This window comes from Larus michahellis, chromosome 7 (assembly GCF_964199755.1).
Source record: "Larus michahellis chromosome 7, bLarMic1.1, whole genome shotgun sequence".
NCBI classification, from domain to species: domain Eukaryota; kingdom Metazoa; phylum Chordata; class Aves; order Charadriiformes; family Laridae; genus Larus; species Larus michahellis.
Genome location: NC_133902.1, coordinates 17,917,332 through 17,940,394, shown reverse-complemented (window position 1 = coordinate 17,940,394; position 23,063 = coordinate 17,917,332). Strand labels below are relative to the sequence as shown.

At 43.5% G+C, this 23,063-nt stretch overlaps 1 protein-coding gene and 1 long non-coding RNA gene across 3 annotated transcripts in view; one reads left to right on the top strand and one right to left on the bottom strand.

Moving 5' to 3' along the window:
- Nucleotides 1-23,063, top strand: part of DRC11 (dynein regulatory complex subunit 11) — a 110,175-nt gene that overhangs the window by 32,409 nt on the left and 54,703 nt on the right. The window lies entirely within an intron of this gene.
- Nucleotides 17,861-23,063, bottom strand: part of LOC141746467 (uncharacterized) — a 67,512-nt gene continuing 62,309 nt past the window's right edge. Inside the window, exons 3-5 of the long non-coding RNA XR_012588368.1 lie at nt 20,904-21,052; nt 20,497-20,683; nt 17,861-19,282 (exon numbers count right to left, since the gene is read on the bottom strand). This is a non-coding gene — a long non-coding RNA (uncharacterized LOC141746467). The remainder of the gene's footprint in view (nt 19,283-20,496; nt 20,684-20,903; nt 21,053-23,063) is intronic.

Sequence of the window (23,063 nt, the reverse complement as noted above, 5' to 3'; positions counted from 1 at the left end):
ATATCCCAGATGCGCCCAGGGGCCCAACTGGAAGTGAGACTTCAAGGCTATAGGCAGCCACAGTCAGTATCCCAGCATGTAAACATGTGATTAAACAAGTTCTAAGGAATTCTTTAGCTAACCTTTAAGTTGTCTGGTCTAGTCAGGCTCAGTAGTATTGAACTCATCTAGACTTGAGAATTAACAAAGATTAAAGCAGATGTTTGAATATAAGCACCACATTAACTGACCTTGGATTGATTTTCCTGAGCAAGTGATTGTATTAAATGGGACTACGATATACCCACACACAGTTAATTGACGACACTACTGCTTGTAGGCAAGCCTTTAGTCAGACACGTTCTGCTGCAGCCAAGAGACTGAGAAAACAGCTCCCCTCCAACCTTGTAGAATAACCACAGACAGAGCTGCTTCTCCACCCACCCATCTGAAACAATCTGACATTTTAAAAAAAAAAATTAACCAAAAAGCAGTTCTAAGCTAAATCAGACCATTCTGATAGAGCACAGTTAAAGAAACGCTGCGTGTGCGGGGTCACCACTGAAGGCAGAGGGACAGGCTGCGGGCAGAGCAGTGTGTTTGACCACACTCCCCGTCGCTCTCTGCTTGTAAATTAACTGCCCAGCATCATCTCTACAAATCAGTAAGGCGCATTTTGGCCGTGACTAGACAGATCATTGGTAAAAGCCATTCTGGTGACTTAGCATAGCGGTAGATAAAATTCCGTCCCCAGTGAAGCCAGTGAGAAAGCTGCCATCAGCTTCAGCAAAGGCTGGACATCACCCGCGATTTTCCACTTCATATGAATCTGCCTGAGTGATGCAGTGATTTACGGGACCAAGAGGAGTCAAAGCGAGCTGCCTGACGTCCTGCTCTTCGCAGGAGGCCTCTATTTAAGCGACCGAAATAATTTTCACCACAGACGTATTCACTTGCATCCAAAATACGTAAAAAAAAAAAAAAGTCAGCAAGTTTCTACACACGGGGAGCACATGTGTCACACAGAGCCAAGCTTTCCATGTGGCGCATGTCAGAAATGCTGCAGAACTATCAGGAGCTGTGTCCTTGTGTCCTGCAGAACAGTGGCTAGGTCTGAAGTATCAAGGCTTACATTAATTATTACCTGCCAGGATATATTTTGGCTCTCCACTAAGCCCATCTACAAAATCAACGGCTAAATGTAGTTTATAAATTATTCTTTAACTAGGCTTTTTGACAGAGTTTACCGTTTTCCATAGTCTATTAAATAAACAGATAGCTAAAGGGGAGCAAAGATTCTTTTGAATAATTTTTACTGTATCTACCCAAAAAAAAAATAATAAACCCAAACTTCTATACTTTATCCTTCAATTGGAAAAGGATGTGATAGGAAATACAATTAGCAGGTATTGTCTTTCAGCACAGCTGCTATTAGATTACAAAAGCACTGAGCATGTATTAAATTTCTCCACTTGTAGGAACTGCTATAAATATTTACCACTTTCTTTGCACCAGGGAATAGGCATAGCTTCAGTCATTTCAAAGCCCCAGACAGCTTCTCATCAAGATAGGTTGTAAAAAAAACAAAATAAAGGAAAAACCCAAAGGAATAGATTAAATGAAAACGTACCGGTTGTTTATAGTAATCCCACGGCAGAAAAGACAAAATGTTTTTGATAGAACACTATGCATTTTGCAGCCTTACCATCCATCATTCTGTTTATCTGTATTGACTTATACAGAGCTGTTCTGATTGAGCTTGCAAATTATTCACATAAAGCTTTCTAGATTTCTATTTGGCCTTGTCCCTGGGCACCATACTAGAAAAGAAAGATAATTTTTTTTAAAGCTTTTTTAAAAAGGCATCATGCAGTGTACCTACAGGCCTCCCTTTTTTTTTCAAGGCAGCTCTATAATTCATAGAGCAGGAGTACAAGTGTTGCAAAATTAACAGCTGCTGTGATTATATACATCTGAGTCTGGATTTTAATCCTGTGACTCCCACAGATTCCATCCGTTATATTAACAACAGCGTTCCATATTAAAATATAGCAATTGCATAGCTGGGGGCTTAGTTTCAATTTCCTGTACTATTCCAGACCAGAAACATTTTTTCTCTGATTTCACGTTTAGGGTTTTTTGCGCTGCATATGCAAAATCTGTCATCGTCGTCTTCTCCGCTCTCTACCCACTGTACCCACCAACAGTTCCCAAATCATGAATCTTCCTTGGAGTCATCCCTAAAATAAATTTTAAAAAGGGGTGGGGAGAAAAGGGGAGAAGGATCCCCTTGTTATACAGAAAAAGAGAGTAGTATCTGCGTGTAACAAAAGTCTTCCCTGACAGAAATCAATACAAAGGATAAGAAATCAAGATGAGGTTTTTATTACCAGAGATAGCCTCAAGAATCGCAGGGGAGAGTCTGATACACAGGCTTTACTGTAATGCATCTTATGCCCTCTAGCTGTAACAAATTATGCTGTGAATTTCTTGGAGGATTTATATGCTGCCGCTCAGTGCTCTGGGGAGCATTTCATCAGTGGCATTGCTGACCTAATAACAGGGGATCTAAGTAATAGCAACTTTTATGTACGTTATGTGTTATTCCCACAGATTTGGGGATTGGTTTTCTGGAGGGAGGAGGAGGCGAGGGGTAAATGTGCTTTCATAATAGGTTTACACTTTACTGATTAGCTTTGAATGATCTTCTCGCGCTGCCTGCTGACTCGAGTACTGTCAGGAAAAGAATTGGCCAAGCTTCATGGTGAGTGAATGAGACTCCTTCTTGAAGCCGGGGGGGCTCCTGCACTTTATTTATTCATTTTGAACATTCCTGACAGCCAGCCCAGGCTTTGATGCAGAGGAAAGGAGAAAGAAATAGGAAGTGAGCGTGTTATATTTCCCTTTTTCACCAGACTGTTTTGTTGAGCTGAGTTTACTGCCAATAGGCCCGTTCAGGAGGCTCCCTAGGTAGCGGGGGGTGGGGAAGGAGGAGGCAGGAGGAAGATGAATGGGGAGAGAGGTTTTGCTCTGAAACTCCGCAGAATAGGGAAAGTATTCATTTGTGTCAGGCACTGCCTGTATTACATTTCACACTCTGTACACACTGCTTTTTATGAAGTTAACGTTAACGTGTGTGAAAGCTGCCAGGCAATCCATCAGCAACTGAAGTCTTGCCAACAGGACAGAGACAGATGACGCCTCAGCGGTGCCGAGCACCGACACCCCCTCCCCGTCCCGCCCCAGCTCTGCTTCGCAGGAATCCTTGCTTTAAGTCCATCCGGACTCGTGTCGTTTTTCAGTCCTGTCTCGCTCGCTGTACGTGCCCTCAACCCGCCAGAAGCACCTTCCAGGTAACCAGGGCGTATGGATTGAGGTCTCTACACAGTATGGCAACAGTTCACAAAACAGCTGATAGGAAAAATTCTTAATAACCAGTTCTAGGGCAATGAATGTCTATGGCAGACAGTCCTCTTAAAGAGCGAGCTCCAGGCTGGAAATCCTTGGAACACAATGAACCAGAGACATCACCAGCCCCTTAATCACAGTCCTCGTTCCATACGATTCCCCATTACTCTGGAAAATGCATTCCCTTCTTCCCGACACCCCTGCAAGGGCATTTCTCCTGTAGGAACCTACCTGAAAAAATGCCTCTCTGGTATCTGGTACTTTATATTCAGCCAGGAGTTACTGCCCACAGGAGTCATTTATAGATGGGTGATGAACCGCTCTCTTCCACCTAATCCGCATTGTCATTACTTGTTTTCCCTGTCATCATTAAAGGCTTGTCATATGCTCACAAGCTACTCGTATGCGACATTCCACTACGGGAGCCAAAATTACCAGACAGAAGCACCTGTGAGCTCAACGTAGAAATCAGGATATTCTGCAAACAGGGATAAATGAGGAGTTGTCTGCTAATTCCACCAGATAAGGAAGAGCCGAACTAAATTAGAAGGAGGTCTGTATCTGCACCACCTTTTTCTCCTGTCCTTACCTGTTCACTGGAGTCGAATGTATCTTCTCCTACCCGCTTGTATTTTGCGCACTGAAAGCCTACACAAACTAAATGCTTTAGGAAATAACATAAAATTAGTAGAAGCTTCTTCTGCATCACATTCTGCAGCCAGGCTGGGTCGGGTAGATTCTGAGTCTTGTCATTTTTCCTCAGGAGAGAAAAGGCAAGCTCTGAATTGTGGAGACAAAGTTCCGAAAGAGGATGGCACAGGCTTGGGCGTCCTCCTCTGCCCGGACACTTTGTCTTCCTGCAAAACCACAGAAATATTAATAGGTACAGTGAGCGGGCACCTTTGATGAATATTGGCTAATTAGCAAGACTTATATGTTGTTCTTTCATCAGTCCTGCTGTAAAGAAGAAAGCAAGCTCAGGAAGAGCTGAAAAATAGTATTTTTTTTTTTTTTAAAAAAAAAAAAAAAAAAAGACAGAAAGCCAAAATATCTCTTCCACAAAGGGGTTATTCCCATTGGTCTCTAAATCAACTGACACAGAATAGTTGGCATTTCACATTGGGACAAGACCTGTCTTTTACAAAGCTTCCAAGAAAGCGATAGAAGAGACGTCTGGTTTTTCTATCAGTAGTTTCACCTCTGCTTTTTTTTTGTGACAGAGCTAACAACTTCAGCTTTTGCAAAGGCAGTAATCTCTGTATCATAACAATTAGTGCTGGTACAAAGTGCTCTCTGAATGCCGTTCTCCCGTGCCAAAAGGCCATTCTGCAGGAACAGCTTCCATTTAACATCCGTCTTCCTGAACGTGGCTCAGCCCGCTCCCAGATGTTTGACTGTACCTCATGTAGACAGTCAAAACTAGCTTCAGTATCCAACTGGAACACACCACAGCCGTGACAGCACAATGCTCTTGACAGCAAAACCTGTCCAGGGCCCTGCATAAATCTTCTGACAGCTAAACCACGCTGAGCTCCTCGCTGCAAGCAGCCGTGCCACTGAGTCTGAGCTGGTTAGTTTAAAGTGCATCTGTGGGAACTAAAATCCTGCCTTTGGGCTCCTGGGTGAGACAACCTCTAAGACTGATTAATTAACATAATTAGGAGCTGTAAACATTAATGGGTAATGTTCAGGCCTTTCCTAACACATTCTTAAAGCTTCCACTGAGTAGTTATCTATTGACTAATTTTGGCAGACATCTTTAGGGCTGGAGGGAGCAAGGGAATGGAATGCAAATGCATTGCTGGCTTACCGGAGGAGTACCAGAGCAAACAACCCACTGGGTTTCTTTGAACAGAGGGAAAATAAGTTATCATAAACAAGAGGATTGTTTGTGTATGGTGGGGAGGAGTGGAGCCCACAGTTCTGCAACCTGTTTTCCTATTGATTGCAATCAACTGTCTAGCTTTGACAGCCATTTAAAAAAAGCAACCAAACAAACAAAATACCCCACAAACCTTCAGGCCTCCTTCCTTGCTTATGGAACACCACTTAGAATCATACAATCTGTTGGATTGGAAGGGACCTTTAAAGGTCATCTGGTCCAACCCCCCTGCAGTAAGCAGGGACATTGTCCTCTTTCAAAAGAGTGAACCCCTCTAATTCCAAAGGAGGGACAACTGTTATTAACTCCATCTGCAGTTAATCTACTTTATAAGGTGTCCGTGGATTTACAGGAGGTAGGGGACACCTCTGGAAGCTTCTGTGCAGTGCCAGAAGTTGCCTACTTCAGTGCATGCTCAAATTTACGAGTGTGCTGACATTAATGGAGGCGGCTTGATGGCTTTTGGGGGGATCAGCCGGAAGCCCCTGTGTTCATATATTTCTCATACTTGGTGAAACACAGATAAATCTTGGTGGCGGGTATCTGAAACAGTAAGACCAGTTGAACCCTGGTGTCAGGCCTCCGGAGAGGCATTGATAACATCACTAGTTCTGCTTTCTAAATCACCACAAGCTCTGAAATATGTTGCCTTTCCAGTTTTGTAAGGCTCCTTGAATTTACACTTCAATTTGTGATTGCCGCTTCTGTAACAGGATTAAAAATGTATGCAAAGGACTCTGCTGCTGATGTTTAGTTTTGCTCACTGAACTATCAAAAGTTTGAAATAATTACAGAACAAAAAGAAGATTCTTAAAATATCTCCAGTGCAAATCAAGATTCCCAAGGGGTTTGTCAACATAATTCATCCTCGTGAACTATGATTTCATCACCAAGTTCACCAGCGCTGCACATCAGCACATCTTCACCAGCTTTCCAAATGCTACTATTCCCTTCCAGCAAACTTGCTGAAGGTGCACTCAGTCCCACTGTCCACCTCACCGACAAAGATGTTAAACAGCGCCGGTCCCCGTACCAACCCCTGAGTTGTACAGAAAAATATAGTAGCTGCTTTTCTGATGAAAGACTCAAGCATAGGCTTTCTGCCTGTGATGGGGCTTTTCCTCAGCCTCATCTCGCAGGAATGTTCAGAACTTCAAGTATCTGCAAGCCCATATTCATCTGTTCATCAGGCGTGATTTGCATCGCACACCTCTTGCCGTGCTTGCATGCAAATTATGCATTAGCCGCATTAAAAGCTCGTTCAGATCTGAACAGTCGCACATTAGCAAAGCCATAATGAGCATGGTTCTTCTTCAAACCAGTCTTTCCTCCTCCACTCTTCTCCTCAACCTGCTTGCTTCTAAATTACTTTGCCCAGAAAGACTTAACCTTTTCCCCACCCCATTTCCAGTCCCGGTTTCTGTCTCTGCAGTTTTCAACTGTAAAGCTCTGACCACTCTGGTGACTGTAGACCAAAGGCAAGTTGCAACTTCTTTTTCTAAATCTTGGGAGCAAAAGGGCAGATCCAATTAGACATTCTCTTTTATTTAGCATAAGCAAAATTAGGAAATCAGGAAAAACCTGAATCACACGAGCCAGTATTTTCAAACCTATTTATCCTAAGTTGAATATGGAACATCTAAACTTTCAGCCCAAATGGTTAATACCTTGACAAACCTGTGATCCACTGAGAAACAGAGCTTTGTAATGGATAGCGTCAAGCCGTGACACCGGGGAAGTGCTAAAACCAGAACTGGAAAATGAGCACAGCTGGGTTGGTGCTGTCAAGCCCTGCCCAGTGCACTGCAGAGCGTGCACAGCTGCTCACAAAAGACAAGAGCCAGGATAAGGTTAATCATGAGAGGTTAGAATGCAAGAGGAACCACAGCCAGCAGATACATGAAGACACGTGAGAGACATTCCCCATGAAGCCCCAGATAAGGCAGCAACAGATGAGAGGAAGCAGGTCTTGCACCACCTCCCCCCCAGTGCTGCCAGTGACTGGGCTTTCTGAGTGCCATTTTAGGTGCATAACTTTTTCAAATATTTGATTGGGATCCATAGCCTCCCCATTACAGGCCAGTTTCAGCAAGTTAGGCAGTGTGGGGTGGAGACAGCCATAGGTGCAGTTCTGCATGGACAAACAGGACGCCTCTCTATTCTCTCACTCTCATGCTTGAGAGCACAGTATAACATAGGAGTAAAACGGATGCAGTGAGCAAGGCCAAAGCAATCAAGGAATCATTTATGTTGGAAAGACCGTTAAGATCATCAAGTCTGAGCAGAAGAGCCTCAGTGCGTGAATTTGGTGGTACAGCTGCTCTTCAGCAAGGAAAAATAAGAGGACCTTGTCTTAGTACAGAACAAGTTGTGCTCTGTGCTGTCCTGCTTGTCATTTCGAGCCCCGTTCTTACAGACGTGCTCATCCTGAGCTCTGTTCTGTAGGATGACTTCCCGACTTCGTTTGCTTTTTACTTTTTGTAGCACTACAACAGTAACACTGACAAATTTTTGTTAGATCCCCTTTTCTGCCTTCCTGAAATGGCTGAAAGTGACCCACAGCCCATTGACCTTGAGTCCAAGCCTCCTGCTTAGCATTAAAGCTCCTAAAAATATTCACTCCTTTAGATGTCTAGAAGTCTGGAATCAGCTTAAATAAATAGCATTACTCGGAGTCGGTCCCACTTGCAAAGAAGAAAAAAAAAAAATCTTATAACTAATTAGTTCATTTTCCTAAAGTACTCATACCCATCTATAGTAATACTTAGGAATTAAAAGTCTGAAAATGCTAAGTGTTACCAGCATAATGCAACCAACCCCCCACCGATATTCACTCAAGGACACTTCCCAAACATGCGATTTATTTGTTGTCATAGATACTTACACAGACACAAACATCAATTACATTCAGGGACTCAGACTTGCCAGCAGCTTATTATAATACAGCTCTACATGTTTTAAAGACTGAATTGGGGTTTTTTTCCTGGAAAATCCTGCAGTAGTGTGCCCTATTCAATGGGTGTGGGTTAGGTTGCGGTTCTCCCACACAGCACTTTCTTTATTCCCTTCCCTAGCAGAGTCCTAATGCAGCAGACGGGATTTCTGAAGGCAGGAACAGACAAATGGGGTGTTTAACGTTGGTAGCTAGGCCTTGATTTTCACCTCGGAGATGGTTTCTGTTCCAGTAATCCAGCTCGAAACGTACCTTGGCCCAGTGGGGTCCGCTGTGCCATCTGATCTATTCTTGGTTTGGCCAGCATAGCATAGTCCTAATCAATAAGAAAGGAAGAATGGAATGAATCCCAAGGGAAAGAGGAGGAGACCCAGCCCAGCTATTTTTTTCTCCCCACTGTGACAGGGAGAGGTATCTTCTCCAGCAAGTTAATACAGAGCAGGCAGAAGAACCAATTTTCCCACTTCCCCATTTCCAACAGCAGAGTGAATGAAGATCTGCTGGGATACAGGAACAAGAAACAGACAGAGAAAAAAGAAACTGAAGTCCCACTGGTGCCTGGCGGAAGGACAGAGAGGCACTGAAGAGTCAGTGCCTGGCACAGGAGAAGTGTTTGAGGGATATTCTGGGAAGAGAAAGACTAAGGAAAAGCTTAGAAGTTAAGGAGAATAAAAAGGAACATGAAGAACAGAGCAGTGGCTCCCAAGCTACAGCCCTTGCTCCACAGAACGATCTCTTTGGAGAAGCAAGCAGAGGAGGTAGAAAAGACATTTTCAGCCTTGGCTCTGTAGAACGCAAAGAAGAAAGGAGGCAAGTAGGGAAAAATGAAACATGGCGCAGACCGACACAAGCGGAGCAAAGGGGTAGCAGAACCAGTCATGAGGAGCCAGAGAGGCAGAATCAGAAGAGGGATGAAAGAGGCACATAACTGGAAAAAACCGTCCTATAAGTTACCAATTTGAAAAACAGGGACAGTTAGAACCAATGACTCATAGAAAATATTAAGCGTGTCCCAAAGAGCAGTCCTCAAAGGTGTATGCCAGCAAGCAAGCTCAGGTAGATACATGAAAAACGACTTGATTGTCAGGATGCCAGATTTGACCATGGACATGATGAAGGCATGCAAGTGATGGCTGAGAATGAGGTTGTGAATAACAGCCTCTTATTCTTTCTTGCAAGAGAAAAGGGATATGTTTAATTCTGAAATACAGTTGTTTCACTGTTTTCACTGGCAGTGGGTTTTTTGGAGTTTACGTACTGGGGAGTGTAGCAGCAGAGCACTGAGGCTGATGCAGGGCATTGTGGCTTCAACGTGCCGGCATGTTTATTTAACAGACTGTTGACAAATCACTTAAGCGCTGAATTTCAAGTGAATTCCACACCCAGGAGACCTGCATCATCTGGCGTAGAAAATCCAGGCTTACACTGAAAATTGGTGTAGTATCTACCAAACCGCTGAGAGAGCTTCCCCTCCAGTCTCATTTCTCCTGGCCCTCCCTCACCTGTACCTTGGACAAAACAGCTCATCTCTTCTTGAGTCAAATGTCAAATACACAATTAGACTCAGCTGCCATAAGGTACCACTAAGGTTGAGAGCTCAGCTTCAGTGAAAGTAGGTTCTTAGGTGGTTAATAAAACATCCAGAGGCGTTTAAATAGAATGAGTTTATGCCCTTCAATGGGGGGCAGAAGTCAAATTCCAGTATGGGGAAACAGAAATGATGAGGAGTCGAGGGGGAAGGAGGACACAGGCAGCAGAAGCAGGTTATAGAATCACAGAATGGTTAGAGTTGGAAGGGACCTTAAAGATCATCTGGTCCAACCCCCCTGCCCTGGGCAGGGACACCTCCCACCAGACCAGGTTGCTCCAAGCCCCGTCCAACCTGGCCTTGAACCCCTCCAGGGATGGGGCAGCCACAGCCTCCCTGGGCAACCCGTTCCAGTGCCTCACCACCCTCACAGGAAAGAATTTTTTCCTAATATCCAATCTAAATCTACCCACCTTCAGTTTGAAACCGTTACCCCTTATCGTCACCAGCCTCTATATCTCCATAGTGGACTAGCTGGTACATGTGAAGGGTGCATGAGGCAAGGCAATTTTTTTCCATTGATTATTTCCCTTGAGAGGACCCACAGTATCCCTTTGCTAGGTGGGCGGCATGCCGCGTGGTTTGGCGAGCATCTAGGTAAACTCCTCCCAATGCTAAGTTAGCGTTAAAGTTGGTCCATCCAACTCCTATATTGGATTGAATCTTGACTTAACACTGAAAAGGTTTGAAGGTAGTATTTCTGTGGGCAGAACAAGAACTTGCCTGAAACCTGAGTCTCATCCACTCCATCCAGAGTCAATATGTTTCAGTTTTACTGAGAATTTCAGCGCAGGGGAGATTAGTCCGACTCCATCAAGCAGGTTGTTTTTATTATCCAGGTCAGGGTCCGGGGCTTTTAAGTCATGCTGCATTTCAGCCCTGTGCAGATACAACAGGAAATCTAATTATTTATAGTAATTCACTTTAAACGCACCCACCTAATAGCATCACAAGCTAGCTGTGTTTTGTCTGCTGTGTCAGGCATCACTAGGACTCATGCAAGAGCAGTATGAAGAGTTACCATCCCGGGTTGAATAAGAGACATTTAACAGTGCGTATGAAAGAGGTTGCTAGCTCTCCTTAGGCTCTACTTGCACAAAATAACTGTATCGACATAGTACCATTCAGTAAGATACCATACCAAATACACTATTGTTTGACTTGGGCAAAGAGCATAGAACCATAAAAGAGCTGGTTCAGTATTTACCGGGATATTTATGTAATACCAGGAAACTGCATTATCCTTAACTAAAACCCATTCAGGTGCTCCCCTTTTCTCTTCTTAGAGTGTCTGACTGACCCAGTAGGCTTGGAAAGGAAGTTTACTCTCTTGTTTTGTATTCCCCATCACACAGGGAGACTGGCTCTTTCCTGCAGATTTTTCTGGAAAGCATCTAATCCAGCAAACAGTTTTGAAGAAGCTGGTTTAAAGCGTGGCTATAAGTTAAAGGCTGCAGTCTGTGTAGCTGCAGGAGTCCTCAAAGTATTCCAAGTCAAAATACAATTGCTCTGAGGGAGCAAATTCCAGAGCCGGAGCTCTGCCATCTTTCGTATTGCATACATGTGCTTCCCATCATTGGCTCAGCTCTGATAGCCGCTGCAGAGGGGGTAACGCTATGCCCAAAATATTGTTTCACCTTCATTCTCTTCTGGGAAATCATGTATAACGCATAGTTTTATTCTTTATGTATTGCAAGGTTTGCAATTGCGGGAGGCCTAGGAACTAGCAGGAGCGAAGGTGGGAGCAATTGATTGTAGTCTCTCCCATGTATATGCCTATATTTCATTCCTGTCCAAACCTAATCTTTACGTTCTTTGCCCCGGGGAGCTCCGCTATCCTATAATAAGGCCATTCCAGACAACTGATCCTCTATACAAGCCCAAGAAGCAATATCTCCAGTACTGAAAAAAATACAAAAGAGCCCTAAGATTTACCAAGCGCGTAAACCTGCCCTTCAAGTCTCAACCTTCTAATTGCACTTCCCACACCCATTTACCTGTTATGGCACTTCTGGTAGAAGGAAATTACTGATGTTTGGGCACTTTGCTTCTACCAAGAGTGGGCTGCAGGTCCAGTTCCAAATTCCCAGAGGACAATCCCATACCTGTCACAGGCTCTCCAGCCAGGTGTCCGCCTCTTCTGCCACGTGTACAGCAACTTTCTGCAGCACCAGCCTCATCTAGCAAAGATATGCTCAAAAAGCACCTTATTAAGCCATCATGTAAACAAACAATAATAAAACCCCCTCCATTTTATGCTTATAATTGATTACATTTGATGCATCTCAGGTGGGTAGCACATGAGGAAGAATTTAGTCATTTCGAGAGGCAGTGCCAAAGTTCTACAAAAGACGTTTGATTCTTTACCAGTTGCTAAGACGGTGCACATTTTCAGCCAATTTAAGGCGACTATAGAATACACACACGAGACATACACCAAACAGGTACAAAAATAATGCACTCCAGCTTTTCTTTCACAAAACTAAAAGGTGAGGGTTAATGAACTTGGCACCTCAAGGCATTACAATGTGTTTCTTGGACTGCAGAGATGACTGGGTTTTTCAATTAACACTGTTGATAAATGGATGCTCTTAATACCAGCCTGAGACTGGCTTCTAATTGAGCTCATCTAGAGTGTCTTCTCCTTGTCTTTTTTCTTACACTTTTTTAAATTGCCAAAGCAGAGATCCTAAATTATTTTTCTTGCTACTGAGCTATGTGGTTATTAACATTGACCATCTCTTAACTTTATATTCGGGTTCTCTGCACTGTTCTTCAGTATAAGCCTCTGTTTTTTTCCTGGTTTTACAGTCTGCGTACACCTGATTGTGATTTATTCAAATAAGGCTGCCCAAGCCAGTTGGGATGAACACTGAAAAATCAAGCACTGTGACTGCTTTCATATGCATGAAATTGACTCGGATTTACCATTAAAATCGTTCATTTAAACACTCACGCAAACCACAGAGAACCGGGTCTCTTGAAGGGGACAAGAACCTTCGCAGCAGTGAAATACAGAGCGGCCTGTTTGGTTGCTGCCTTTAAAACTTAGGAACAAACTATGTGCTTCTCATTCCCCGCTGAAGTTTTTCTTCAGCACAAGTGCTTTTCAAGGAAGTGCAGTTTTAGCTACAGGTAGTGCCAATTAGCACAGCGCTACGATAGCCGTCTTGAGCGAAGTAGCGAGTCACTCTCCCAAGCAGTAATGCGATGCCTGACAGATGCTGATTACACATTGTCCTTTGCAAACGCTTAAAGTCAAATCATGGGCAGGCAGCAGGTCGGAGACACAATGATCCATGAATGGGACAGCCATGATATAGTGGTTGAAGAGGACAGTACGCACATACAGATCATTTTCATCCAGGGAGGCGAAAAACAAGGCAAGTTGAAATTATGCCAGACCAGACGGTATTTCTGCATTGGTACCAGAGACGTGAGACAGACTTAGAGATCGAGCTACTGAAACGTGTCTGATGCCACCTTCGCTATCACCTCAGATTTACCCATCTTCTTCACGCCGAAGTGATGCAAAGATACCAGAATAAAACCAGATAGAGAACGAGATAAATAAAGAACCAGATAAAAATCACATCGTTTTACCACGCCTACATTCAGGTAGGCTGGCTTGTTTTAACCACTAACACAAAAGGCTACGGATTACTCTTCCGTGCTGTATTTATTCCAGTATTTAAATAAGCGTAGACCAAAGCACAAAGCTCCTCTGTTCATTTGCAGCCTCTTAGTCCCCAATTTTCCGGACAGATATAAAGGGTGCATGTGCTGGGAGTTTGACATGCCCCAAGCGCGTTGAATTTATTATGCACACACTCAACTACCCATCCACCATAGGAGCAATAGGTTCAGGGAGAGCGCAGTCGTTTCAGAGAGTTTTTAGTCAGCTAGTACAGCTGATACCCTTGAAATACTTCAAGTACCTTTCACAGTCAGGTGGTGGCAGAAGAAATACAGCATATGCAAAACTATTTCAGAGCAAGGAGGAGGGCAAAGTCCTGAGAGAGCTTGGGTGCAAGTGGCACTTTTCCAGGTGGGCGACCCGTCTGCGGCACCATTTCTTAACCCTCCCCAAAGCTTTATCTTCAGGTCAAAGTGACAGGCCATGGCAAAACAACATCGAGCAGCCATGCCCAGCTTATAGCCTTTTTTCCCCTTCCATAGAGGTGCGTTTTGTTTCACTAACACCTCAACTTCTAAGAAGCAAAAAGCGATTGCTCAAATTTCTCATAAACAAATCCAATAAGACAAAATGCTCTCTATACTCCGTTTCACTCCAAATCCCAAAGAAACTTGTGATGTTGGAGGGCAAGTTATTTCTTTTGGCTGGCCTTGCTACAAAAAAAAAAATCACATGCTTCATTTTCCTCTTTACAGAATTCATATTGTGTTAATAAAGTAGTGTTGATTCCCTCTGGCTGACTCTGCAGGAAAGCTATTCTCACAAAGCTTCTAGTCTGAGTTAAAGTAATCTTGCTTAAAACTGGCCATAATAGTTTCAGTCTCCTAAGTTTAATACTAAGCACAGGAAATATTGCCAATTTGAGTCAGGATTTGGCAATTCTGTGAGGGCAGGATAAGCTGACCAAAGGTAAGGAATTCAGTAAATGCAAGGGGAATTTGACCTGGCGTTTCTTTGAGCCAGCTTCTGTATTGTTGACCTCGCTCTAAAGAGAATGGAAAGACAGAAGAAAACCAAAACAGATGAGAGTTTAATGAGAGTTCCGCGCTCCAAAGTACTCATTACTCCATCAGCCAAGTCCCCCAGACCGTGGTGCTGGGCCCTGAGGGGAGTTCTTCCTCCGCAGGAAGGATTGGCTCAACCCACTCTTCCTTACCGCCATCGCATTCCTCAAAATGCTGTAGACAGTCAACAGGAAGCTGACACTGGAAACAAGCCTGGGGACAGTCTGACTGTGAAAGAGGGAGGAGCAGCCTTTCACCTTTTGAGCCAGCCCCTCGAGGAAGACGGCCTGCTTCACAGCTCGGGGAAACAGGGGATGATGAACGAGTCCAAAAGAAAAGGACAGGCACCAAAAGAAGTGTAGACCTCAAAAAGAAAACATGGGTGCAGCGTTGGATGTCAGTATCTGCTCTGTAGCTCTCAGAGAAGCAAAAAGGCAGGATTTCTGGTTTTCTCAGACCTGTTTCTGATAAGTAAGGTTTTCATAGAATCATAGATTCTTCACGGTTGGAAAGGACCTTTGAGATCATCGAGTCCAACCAAACAACCTACAATCTCTGCCCTTCAGAGCATGCCCTGAAATGCCAAATCTAGACGTTTCTTAAATACCTCTAGGGATGGTGACTCAGCCACCTCCCTGGGCAGGCTGTTCCAGTGCCTGACCACTCTTTCAGTAAAGTCATTCTTCCTAGTGTCTAACCTAAACCTCCCCTGCCCCAACTTCAGACCATTTCCTCTGGTCCTGTCATTATTCACCTGGGAGAAGAGGCCAACACCCACCTCTCTACAACCTCCTTTCAGGTAGTTGTAGAGGGCAATGAGGTCTCCCCTCAGCCTCCTCTTCTCCAAGCTAAACATGCCCAGCTCCCTCAGCCTCTCCTCATATGACCTGGTCTTCAGACCCCTCACCAGCCTGGTAGCTCTCCTCTGGACACGCTCCAGCACTTCAATGTCCCTCTTGTACAGAAGGGCCCAGAACTGAACACAGTACTCGAGGTGAGGCCTCACCAGTGCTGAGTACAGAGGCTCGGTCACTTCCCTACTCCTGCTGGGCCATGCTATTCCTCATACAAGCCAGAATTCTGTTGGCCTTCTTGGCCACCTGGGCACACAGGTTTTACCCTAACACAAGCACATGCAGTCAAATTTAATGAATTCCTTACTAACAAAGCAGTTAGTGGTGGGCCTGGCAAGGCCAACAACTAGAGACTGCTGTGTGACACCATGACGTGCCCTGCTTCTAGCTCAGAAACCATCCCCTCCAAGGGCAGGGATGGTCCCATCCCATGTCCTCGGTTCCACCAAGAGATGCCTTCACTGTTACTGCAGAGAGCCTCACACCAGGCTTGCCAGCAGCTCTGCCCAAGACTGTTCTGCATTGCAGGAGTCAAGGCAAAAAAAACCCTAATAAACCTTCATAGAATGGTTTGGGTTGGAAGGGACCTTAAAGCTCATCTAGTTCCACCCCCCTGCCCTGGGCAGGGACACCTCCCACCAGACCAGGTTGCTCCAAGCCCCGTCCAACCTGGCCTTGAACCCCTCCAGGGATGGGGCAGCCACAGCTTCTCTGGGCAACCTTAGAGGACTCTGTTTTCCAGTCCCTTTCATCTTCCATTTCCATGCCATGCTGGGTAAATTTAATACTCATCTTTTCTAGGTTTGTCTAAGCTTTCCGTATGGGTTGGACGTTATTAGCTCTTGCAAAGGGCTTCAGTTACATAGGTCAGGATGAGATTTCTCCCAATCCTGAGTTAATTCAGATTTGAGCTCTGAGGAAACTTTTGGCAATAGTTTTGTGGGTATGGAGGAACATGCAAAATCAGAGCACCAGAACATTTTGTGAGTGTGGATATTGCCAAATTTTTGTTCTCATTTTTCCTCTTTTTTTTTTTTAATTTAAGCTAATATTGGAACTGTAAAATAAATCTTTTTGTTTCTCCTCGGCATTATTCATGCCCATATCACCTTTTATTTTCATTCAAAAACTTAGCTGTAATTTGCAGTGTTACCTTCCCGTGTCTCTGATTCAATTCAAGGAGAAAAGCCTATTGGCATTTTAAACCAGGAATAATTTGTCAGAATTTTGAAGGTACCAATCAGTCAAAAAATCCTTTTTCCTCCTTTTCCCCTATGGTTTACAGCAGGATAACCAGGAATACTGGCAGAGGAAGTTCATGCCCAAGCCTGTCTGAAGGGGAACAGAGATTCCCTTTTTTCCATTATACTAATTACCTATTGCTATCTTTAAAATAGTAGGAGGATCCTTGAAAAGATAAAACAACTTCATGACAAAGCATAACAGACTGTTTCTCTGTAAGAACTCAAGAAGCTTAAGAACAACTGTACTGGGTCAGCCAAAGGTCCACCTTTCCTGGCCAATAATACTACGTGTAATAAAACTATCAGAGAGAATTACCACATTTAGGTCTGTCCCCTCCAACAACTGTTCCCAACAATTATTTGGCTTTGAAGCTCACTTCTACCATTTCAGATCTAAGGCGGGCACTGGGTACCCAAAAGACCGTCTGTTGTTTCTAATTATGATAGTTACGGTAATAAAGGGTATCACCTTTCCCCACAAGCCTTTCACACTCATTCCTACCATGGGAATGTTTCTTCTTGCACACTGTTGGCCTCACAGCACTTTATCTTAAATTTTTAAAGCCAAATATTTATGCAGAACAATAAAGTTTCCAATCCTCCAAACACTTCTCCCTGCAAGTCACTCCACTGAATCACTTCCATGCACAACGATCACACATACAAGGAAACACTCGGAGGATCAGGACCTTAGATAAAACACAAGTTGTAATATGGTTGTGTCCAAAACCATTAAAGATGACAAGAAGCCTGTGGAAATTCATCTTGCTTTATAAGTCATACTGTATTTGCGTGTAGGTTATTTTTTTCTGGAAGTGATTTTCAAAGAACTAATGAAAGGACACACACAAAAGGAAAGAAAATGCCGCACCAGAGACACCTAAAATAAACCAAGACTGCTCTTTAAGTAGTTTGAGAGAACCCATATCGGGTGGGATTACAGAAATAGGCAAGAACTACAAAACAACGAGGGGTTTATTTCTTTAGAGGGTTGCCCCCACCCTTTGGGTTTGTTCCTTTTCTGTGCAGAACACTCTGCTGTCCCTCCGCCTGGAGCATACAGCCATCATTCATGCCTTTTCTTCTGCACACAGCCCACATCCTTTCTTGCCCTGAAAAGAGTTAAACGCTCTTTTTCCTCCAAAGAGCAATTTTTTATTTTTCCTGACAAGGCCTTTTATGCAATTAGCTAGAGAAGCCATGGCCAAAAAAGAAAGAATAACACATGTAAAATCATGCCAGAGAACAGAGTAGGTAGTAACTTGTTGAGTCTATTACCAGACAAAACGTTTAAATCAATGGTGTGTTCTCATAAATCAACAGCCACATTTAGTCTTAACTATAACCATCCCCGAGCAACATGGAATAGAGAGAAAACACTTAAGAAACAAATGGTGATGCTCCTGAAATGAGATGGGGAGGAAGCAGCCGATGAGACAAGTACAGTGGAGGGTCATCTCCCAGCCAAGGAATTTATTTTGTAGGTCAGAATTGAGGTGCCACAGCCTTCAGGGCTGAGTAGAGACTTCAGCAGAGACTGCCAATCACACCAACTCATACCAAGTTCTGGTCGTGATTTGGAGATGTTAAAGAACCACCCGAACCTAGTTAAAACTTGGACGTTTCTGTGGGTTGTGCGCTAAAACAAAAATTGAGGCTAGAAGAGCCAGAACTATGTTACACGTTCAGAGACAAAAGGGTTTGCATTGCAGACCATAAAGGATCATTCCTCTTCAATTACACTTGACAGATCTAAGTTACTATAAGAGGAATAGGTTTGGAAAAGGGGAGAGCAGTAAGAGGGAACCAGAGAACAGGATGTAAACTTGAGAAACAGTGCAAAAATCTCATCAGATCCTTTTCTTTCTTAGCTGGGAGTGGAAGATCGTCTCTTTTCACTCCTCCATCTTTGTTCATCCCCTTACTCTTCCAGTTGAGCTGGTTTGATTCAGATTTAAGGGCCCCCATTCATTCCAATTAGATGGCTTTTCCCGGTGACAGGATTTCACTGCTTTCCAGAAAAGTAATGGATTTCTCACACACCACAGTTTCTAAAAAGCTTCCTTCTTCAGCAATGTCCTCTGCAACACAGAAACATTTAGCAGTTCTGTTAAAGCAGTGGCTCCGACCCAAAGAAAGGTTATTTTGCCTACCGCCAACTCTGGCCCTCGTCAGTTGGATTTGCAGCGGTGCAAGCAAAGCTCCCAAACACCTCTTTCTGTTCGGTGGCCTGTGACTACGCAACAGGGAGCCCCCAAGAACCATCCTCAGCTCCTCGCCTGCAGACTAGGAAGCAGCAGGCTCTGGGGGCCTTAGTCTGTAAGGGCTTCCCCAGGCTCCTGCTGAAGTTTGTCTCAGAAGGTAGAGGTTTCTTCCTACCCCTACCCTTCCGTCTCACCTCATTTGCTTCTGTGCAGCCACCGAGTCGAGTCCTACCCAAGCAGCCATACTTTTACAGATGTCATTTGTTCATTTAGGCAGACGGTTTTACTAGAAGTGCATCCTCCATATGAAATCCAACAGAATTTGCTTCTGCTTTTGCTTGCAGTCCTTAACACATTGTCAGCACTCCCACTGAAGGCATCGTGTTGAAAATAAGAGTTGCTTCTTCCAATTCCGGCATTTGCACATTTTTATGAGATGCTGGAAAAGCACAGTTGGATATTTTTTCCCCTGCAAACGTTGAGACAATAATAAGTAACAGATTCATTGAGTTTTGACTTGCCTTGCAACCAGGTGTTTCTGACATGTACCATGTCTCACAAATATATTACACGCTCCAGTATTCTTCTTATCAAGAGCTTAAGCTTTTTACATTCTCCTCTCCCCATCAACATGCAACAAGACTTTCAGACGTTCCTGAGCACCAGTTTAGTTTTTGCATAGTGCTTTCAGCGACGTGCAGAGAAAGCACCAGGGTGTGTGAACTTTGTGGGTGATCTGTCAGCTAGATATAGTGACTCGTGTGTAAAGAAAGCGTCATGGTACTATGAGTAACAAAAATAAATGCTGGGCAGATTAGAGAAAATGTAGACCAAGTAGTTTTCTTTTTTCCCACAACCAAGAAAGCAATCTAAATAACTAACACCAGTCTGAAATTCATGCCCAGTGATCTCTAATGAGCTAGGGTTACAGTGAATGTATTTGCAAGTCAACTTTTGGAGTCAACGAAAGACACAGGTGCAGGTATAATGCTCTTCTACTCCCCAGTTAATTTTCAGGCTAGTTGGTGACTATGGAACCTCTGCAGCTCCACCTTCTGTAAGTCTCAGTTTACAGCGTGGTTGTGCCATTAGTGCCACACGCTTGGAACCAAGGATTTCCACCACAAAGCTCTCCTCTACACTCTCAGCAAAACGAAACAGCACGCTAGGCTCCAGTTTGGAGCAAGTCTTTACATCATCTGCATTAATTTTCTTTTAGTATTATTGCCTTAGAACTGGCTCTAATCATGAATACTTCATTGTTTCTAAGAAGTTTCAAAAGGAAAGGTCGGTTTAAAATTATTTGAACAAGTTTGAACTGTAAAGCAAGCTCAGAATCATTCTACATGTTTGGAAGATCCTCCTAAACTCAAGAGCTGTTCCCTGTTCAACATGGGACATACCTCATGGAACCCTCTTGAGCCACAGATGATGCAGTGCATATCTGATGGAACAAAGATATAGGAATACCCTTGGCTGCTTGCGGAGTGTGTGCTGGCTGCTCATTTTATCCTGATGTTTTGTCATTATCAACAGCTATAAAGCAAGCTTATACAAAACAGTTTAGGTCCAGTGGAATCCAAATTAGCATCTTACAACAAATGTATGAGGCAGCCCTTTGTGATGCCTCCGAGTAGAATGCTGCCAAAAAGTGAATGAGGAATGAAAATTGAGATTCATTACCTTTGAAATGGACTTTTGACCAGGAAGATCAATGACTGCATTTTTCTGTGCAGATTTACAGGCCAAACGAATCCCTGGTTTAACCTCTGAACTCAGAGGGTTTCATAAAGAGAGGAATTTGTCTAGAAGGGTCATGCATATGCACGCTTTCCAGGCATTACAAGATTGAAAATGCAGTCATTTAAACCTAGAAGAGAAAGAGGAAAACCCACATGAGGTCAGATAAGGAAATGAGACTTATGAATACTGCTCCCTGACCATCCGTCAGCGATTGATACGCTAAACAACAGCACACACGAAAGGATGAAGTACAGAAAGAAAAAAACAGATGCCCCCGAAGAATTAGCTCGACTGAAACGTGTGGTAGCTGTCTGCTCTCAGGGTCACTGATGGCCATGGGAACTTACATTCTGCATTGCCCTCGACCAACGATCCAGTCCCCGGACACTGACTGGTTAGTAAATGGCTGACACTTTTCTTCCACTTGTGCAAAGAGATCGGCATTACCTCCTCTTCACCTCAGGCTATTTTTCAACATAAGCGCTTGTTGTAGCTCCTACAAAAAGATGGGATAAGCCACGTCATCCCAAACAGCTGCAGAAGAATCACACAGAAAACACAGATTATAAACAGACTGGAACCCAATTCCAAATTTGAGAATTTGATAAAATTTCTACAGCACTCAAATATACACTCATCATATGCATATCCAAAGCGTAAATATTTCCATCTCGAAGCACTGTAAATGATTTAAAAGTGAAAAGCTAGTACAAACACCAAATGTAACACTAATACATATGGAAAGCTGGCAGCGATACTGCATTCAGTGGGCGGTGGACTCCAAACCAATTCTTCACCCGCAGTGTATATTGCCTTTCCTTCCTCCCAGCTGGCATTAGTAAAGTAGGAACAGACTTCGTATCAGATTTTGAGAAATTTGTTGCTGTAAGCCAGACTTGTAGCAGCATTTAAAACAAGATTGCATTTAACATAAAATTGAGCTATTTTCTGGCTGTGTGTAAAAAATGAAATATGATCTATCATTAAATAAACTAGAGGATGCGGGTTTCTGAGGCCAAAACACCATTCTTGCTAGATTTAAAAGAAAACACACTAAAAATGCATCATGATTTCAGATGGGATAGAGTTAACTTTCTTACTAGCAGCTGGTATAGTGCTATGTTTTGGTTTGGGGATGAAAACAGTGTTAGTAAAACACCGATGTTTTTAGTTGTTGCTAAGCAGTCAAGGCCTCCTCTGCTCCTCACACCACCCCGCCAGCGAGTGCACTGGGGGTGCACAAGAAGCTGGGAGGGGACACAGCGGAGACAGCTGACCAAAGGGATATTCCATGCCATATGATGTCATGCCCAGCATATAAAGCTGGGGGAAGAAGAAGGAAGTGGGGGAGATGTTTGGAGTTACGGAGTTTGTCTTCCCAAGTAACCATTACACATGGGGAGCCCTGTTTTCCTGGAGATGGCTGAACATCTGCCTGCCCATGAGAAGCAGTGAATGAATTCCTCATTTTGCTCAACCTATTAAACTGTCTTTGTCTCAACCCATGAGTTTTTTCTCACTTTTGCTTTTCCAATTCTCTCCCCCACCCCAACTGGGGTGTGCAAGCAAGCAGCTGGGTGGTTCTAGCTGCTGGCTGGGGTTAAACCACGACACAATGACATCCCTTTGTTCACGCAGACTGGTTTCTGGGAACGCAGTGACCAAAGTGTCGCATCTGTTTGCATACAGAACTAGTAATTGTTGAGCATGCAAGTCAGAGCTTACAATCAGAGAAATTATTTGTTTGTTTACTCTTTTGTAATTTGTATTACATTAATACTAACTGGGGATCCAAGCCGCGCACATGATACTATAGAAACGTAACTGATGCTCTGTTCCAAGGTTCTCAGTTTAAAATTGAGCCTGCTGCTTAACAGTAGACTCAGAAAATCCCTTACGGTACCAGTTGTTTTAAAAAATATGAAAGCAATTTTTATGAATCACATTGACCTTTCCGAGCTATTTTCTTACCAAGGGAAATTTCATTTAGAGGGAAGGTTACCATTCTGTTTGAAAGTAGCACAAGTATTTTTCTGCAGTATCAGAATTTTATTTGGAACAGAAAATCTTCCTGATACTACCAAACAAAACAGAAAAATCTTACAGATATAATCCAAAAAGCTACAAAAGTGAAATAAGTGAAAGAATCTTACCAATATTAATGGCCTTTGGACTGTAGTTATTATTTATATCTTTTAGTCTTTCTGAAAGGTCTGGAAGCACCCTATGTTATCTATACCATCCATGATACCTTACCACAAAGCCCTTAATTCCCCACTCCCCAGCTTCCGCCGCCACCCAATTGTGCAAGTACATTGGAATATTTTGAGAGTGGAGATCCTCAAACAAAACACAATCTGGAATTTGTAGACCAAAAACTGATTTAATTTTTTTTTTTTTTAATGATGAATGTTGAAAGCAGAGACCAGAGCTATAAACATAAACTCTTTAAACTAAGTCTCTCGGCTATGAAGTGATATACGGTCTTAAGAAATTCCTTAAGAACT